The sequence below is a fragment of the Sinocyclocheilus grahami genome, unplaced genomic scaffold (assembly GCF_001515645.1).
Source record: "Sinocyclocheilus grahami isolate Dianchi unplaced genomic scaffold, SAMN03320097.WGS_v1.1 scaffold589.1, whole genome shotgun sequence".
Taxonomy (NCBI): Eukaryota; Metazoa; Chordata; class Actinopteri; order Cypriniformes; family Cyprinidae; genus Sinocyclocheilus; species Sinocyclocheilus grahami.
The window spans coordinates 269023-273845 of NW_015505768.1; the positions used below are offsets into that span (position 1 = coordinate 269023).

Below are 4823 nucleotides of genomic sequence, written 5' to 3' on the forward strand. Positions count from 1 at the left end.
TTATATGGAGATGGTTTAGGTGTGTTTTATGCAAATTCTCTCTGGTGGCATGCTCTCCCTCATTTAAGAATAACCCAGATTCATCAACTTGCAATGAGGGTAAGAACAAACCGATGTGTATAGGAACCTGTTGAAATTTGCATTAGCATATTTTTGTGCACATAAATACGCAAATTGAATGCAGCTATTAGTAAATGAGGCTTGTTGCATTGTGGAATATAGTAGTCCATGCAGTATGTTCCGTTGTATTCTGCACATTTTGGCAATAGTAGTATGTCACTCATTTAATTAAAACATTTGAAATATCTGAAAAAAAATATTATTGTGCACAGTATACATGCTGCTTTGATCCTAGCATTTTGTGTTTGTTTCTTCATTACAAATGATTAAAAATAGCTTTTAACCGTATTTTTTGTCTTAAAAGGGCTTATGTCTTCATTTGTCTTTTATTTACTTAAAATGCAAATTGAACATATAAAGTCTTCTTTACTGAAAAATGTAACAATTTAGTTTATGCCTAAAACAAGAACAAACATCTGTCAATGGGGTATGAAAACTTGTTTTCACTTTGAAATAAGTTGTTTTTCATGAGCCCATTGGCAGACATAATCAGTTTCTCTAAAACAAGACTTCTTGTTTATGTTTAGCTTCTCAAATAAATTATCTTTAGACATTTGCTTTGGAAAACAAGGCAAACATACTGAGGAAGAACATCATTGTGATCAGAAGGTACAATAAAAGTTATTTTCATTTTCCATTAGGGGCTGACTTTTGAAACATTGCTCATACAAGAAATTAACATTTAGAGACCATATTGAAGTATTGTGTTCCATTCAGTTTATTCGTTACATTTGCTATACCTGGTCTTAAAAAGGTCTTTAAAAGTCTTACAAGCCTTGTTCTACATAAGATACACTTCATGAGAATCAAAATTGCATAAGACTTATAAGGGAATCTACATTTCAGTTTCTTCAATATAATATAAGTTTCTTCTTTTGTTCTATTGACAGAGTTTGTTTTGTTTAAGGCACACAACTCATTTAGTGGAGTTAATGCATTATATTTTTTATCATGTATCATGACAAGACAAAATAGGATTTTTTCCATCTGTCTGTAATGCACAGAACAGTGTCTCATTATTACATGGACCTAGCTGTTTTCCTGATGTGTTTTTCTGTCTTTAGCTTGCGTCAGCTCTATTTAGTGGATGGGATGCTTCCTCCAACATGCTGAGATGTTTTTGTCAGTACTGTGGGCCACACTTTTTACTGTTACCCAGTGAATGCTGCCCCAGATCTCTGCAGTAATTACTTTGCAGTAGGTACTTCAGCTCACAATAAGAGTGTGGAAACTTAGCAAGACGAAATCTTACAATAGAGGCATGGGAGAGATAACGAGATGGGAAAAACCTGTCCAGATTCAGCATCAGATGTGAAACAGCCAAACAAAGAAGGTTTCCAGGATTTTTAGCTGTTTTCCCCCCTCATGTTTGGGGGTTTTGCGCCAGGTTTTGGCAAACAGATACAGTAGACTGTGAAAGAGCAGGAGATTAAGATAAATAGTTGATGAATTCTGAAAACATTCATATGGGTGAAAAAGTGAGAGAAGAGATGGGAAATGTTCCTTTCTTGTTCCAAGACTTCCTTGGCTCTGTTTCATTGAGCCTCAATTGGCGAAAGAAGAGAGGGAGAGGAGGAGAGTTAAAGAGAAAATTGAGAAAGCCAGAGAGAAAATACAATGAAAATGTTCACAGTTTTTTTTTCATTAAGCTGTGCAGATGAACTCTACATCAGTTAAATATTCTAATGTTTTCAGTTTAACATCTAACATCCATTTGAGCTGACGAGAGGCCCGTCTTGTCATATGTCATCTGGTGATGGTCTTTTAGTGTAGTCCACCGTTCTCTTTTTTTTTCGTCCGCCTCATGCAGCTGAAACTCTCTGGCTTTTTCTGCTGTTTGCTCCCACTGTACTGTATACAATTTACAGCAAATATACCTGAACTGAAATAAACCCTGTCTGACAATATCACGTTTACAAGTTGCGGGGAGGTAGAAAAGTAATATATTGCCGTCAGGAAACAGCAGTGTATTATTAGAATAAATTAGAGTATAAGGCACTGTTGTAATGCTTCAGCTAGGATCTGGACACAACTTTACATTTCACGAAGACAGAAACAATTAAAGCACTGCTCTGATTTGTGTTATTTCATACTTTTGTATTGTACCTCTTCTCTTTCACCTTTTTTCCTCCGACTTCCTCTTTTTTCTTGTCATTGACTTCCTCGTCTTATTTATCTTTCTATTCTTTGATTTTTAGCCAATTTTCTCAACCTTCCTCTTATAGCTCCTTCTCGTCTTTTATCTCATATTCTCATGCTTTTCTCATACTACTTTCTTGTCAGCTTCCTCCTCTTTCTTTTCTCTTTAAATGTTCTCATTAGGTCTTCTTTCTTTCTCTTTTTATTTTCTCATCTTGTCTCATCTGTTTTCCCTCTTCATTTTCTTTCATCTCATGTCATGTCATCTTACCTCTTGCTTTCCCTTCCCTTCTCTCCTCTCTTCTCATCTGGTCTGACCTCTTGATCTTGTCTTTTCTCTTTGATATCTTGTCTCTTTTCTCCTTCTCTCATATCTTCTCTGTCTCGTCTTGTTTCTTTCTGTTTCTCATCGTCTTGTCTCATCTCTCCTCTTTATTTCCACACTTCTGTCTCGTATCTCTCCATCTGAAGTCATGCGGCCACTGGAGTGTCTTTCCCACAGAGCACAGTGGTCAATGTCAACCAATACATGATCAATAAGCACCTGTAGCTCTCTGTTTATGCTTTCGCTCCCATTTGCGTGCGCACACACACAATCCTGTGTGTTTACAGCTGAGGTATGTGTTTACAGTGCGTGTCTGCTTTCCCTGAATGTTGAATATGGATATTTATTTTAGTTAAACTCTTAAGATCTGACCTTTCCTTCCTTTCTTTCCTGCTCTCTTTCTCTCTCACTCACTCTCAGGGAGTGTCCATTTACATATGCCCTAATTCTGAAGAGAGAGAAAAAAAGAAATGTAATGATGTTCAATGTTCATTTATCTCTCTAGGGCTGTAAAGAGAGAGAGAAGCTTTGGCATTAATTAATGATGGTTTTATTGCAAATGGGTTCCAGGGTACCAGCATCATTGCAACACTTAAAACATAATAGTAATTTTGGAACTTTTTTTTTTAAAGAGTGGGTTGTGCTTTAAAAACATGCACACTTTATAAAAATAGATTTTCTACATAAACAAAAGAGACAGTTTTAATATAAACAAACAATGTTGCACAGCAGACTGCGAGGAATTATAACAACACCCAATGGTTTGTCCTAAATCTGTGCAGTATGACGGCGGCAATGGCTTATTTATTTCTGTGTCAGGTTTTGGAGCAGCTGTGCCGGCTGCAGGTGGAAATGCACAATTTCGGTCCTCTAAAAGCACAAAGCATGATCTCTGCTCACAAACGCTGGATGACTGCATCCATACCCTCCAAAACGACATTCAGCACCCTCAGCACTCAACCTAGCCATAGTTTGCAGATTTGAAATGCTCAAAAGGATGTGGACAGGCTCACCTGTTTCTCTGGCATTTCAGAGATGAGGATGTACTTGACTTAATAGTTACAGTGTGGCTCACAGGAAAAGTGATTATGGTATTCACTCTAGAACAGCTCTCTATAATTCAATAAAACTGAACTGAATAAAACGGAACTTCAAAGAGTAGGCAAGAGAGAGAAAGAATGATTTTTGCTTAGAGGAAGTTTTAATGGGTTTGCATGTTATGTTCTAAAAGAGTCATACTGTCACTTTTGGCTCCATTAAAAACATTTTCTCTTCATAAAGAATCAAATGATGAAGAGAGGAACAGCAGGAGAGAATTTAGGAGAGATTTATTTTTTTCTAATTTTGCTTCCCTCTCTTTCTCTCTTTCAGACAAAGTCACAACACCTGCTATCAAAAATGACACACACACACACATGCATGCACAAACAGACAAAGATTGGCATTCTTTCTCCATCCAGCTGCCGGGACATTGCCACCTCTTAGATTTTCCTCATTGTTGTAAACACATTAATTAAAGACATTAATTGATTAGGAAATAAAGCGGCCATTAAAAATGAACTTTGTTATCGTTCCACCCTGCTGAGTGTCAATGGAGTGACTCTCTCTTTTCACTGATGGAGCGCACGCTGGGAGTGGGTGTGTAAGAGCTTTCTACCTGCTGGGTGCTGGGATTTTCAACTCTTTTGTTCCCCTTTTGGCCTGTACTTTTTCATAAATGACTTTCCTTGACAATTTGGTTCATTTGGTGAGTGGTGCAGCATTTGAGTGGGGCGTCAGAATATATTGTGAGAATGACACATTTTTTCTGTTACTGTTGGCGTAGGATGGCGGTTTGGTTTTTGACAACTTACTATGGTCAAATACTACATTATTGAGGTTCCCCTTCAGGAACTCGAGCTGCGTCGAGTCGCTTTGGGAACGCCCTTGCGTGACCGCGTTCTGAAGCACGTGTCAAATCAGTCCAGTGGAGCAGCGAGACGTCACCAGCGGGGTGACGCAAGCACCAGAAAGCATAAAAGCGCATCCAGCAGAGCGCAAACCAGCTTCTGCTCTTCAGTAGCGCTCTGTGTATGTGTTTACTGTTGTACTGTTGTCTGTCCATTCGCACAAGCATATATAAAAACAATCATGAAAAAGTCTATGACAAGCGAACGGACGCTGTGTTGCTGTGTTTCTCCCTGCCCATGATATCTGGCGGTGGGGGATACACACGATTTGTGTGTCGTTTGTTTAGGAG

At 38.2% G+C, this 4823-nt stretch overlaps 1 long non-coding RNA gene across 1 annotated transcript in view; it reads left to right on the plus strand.

Annotated features, from left to right (window-relative positions):
- LOC107557101 (uncharacterized) overlaps positions 1-4152 on the plus strand; it is a 12328-nt gene extending 8176 nt beyond the window's left edge. The window contains exon 4 of the long non-coding RNA XR_001605351.1: positions 3956-4152. This is a non-coding gene — a long non-coding RNA (uncharacterized lncRNA). The remainder of the gene's footprint in view (positions 1-3955) is intronic.
- Positions 4153-4823: the final 671 nt, after the last annotated feature.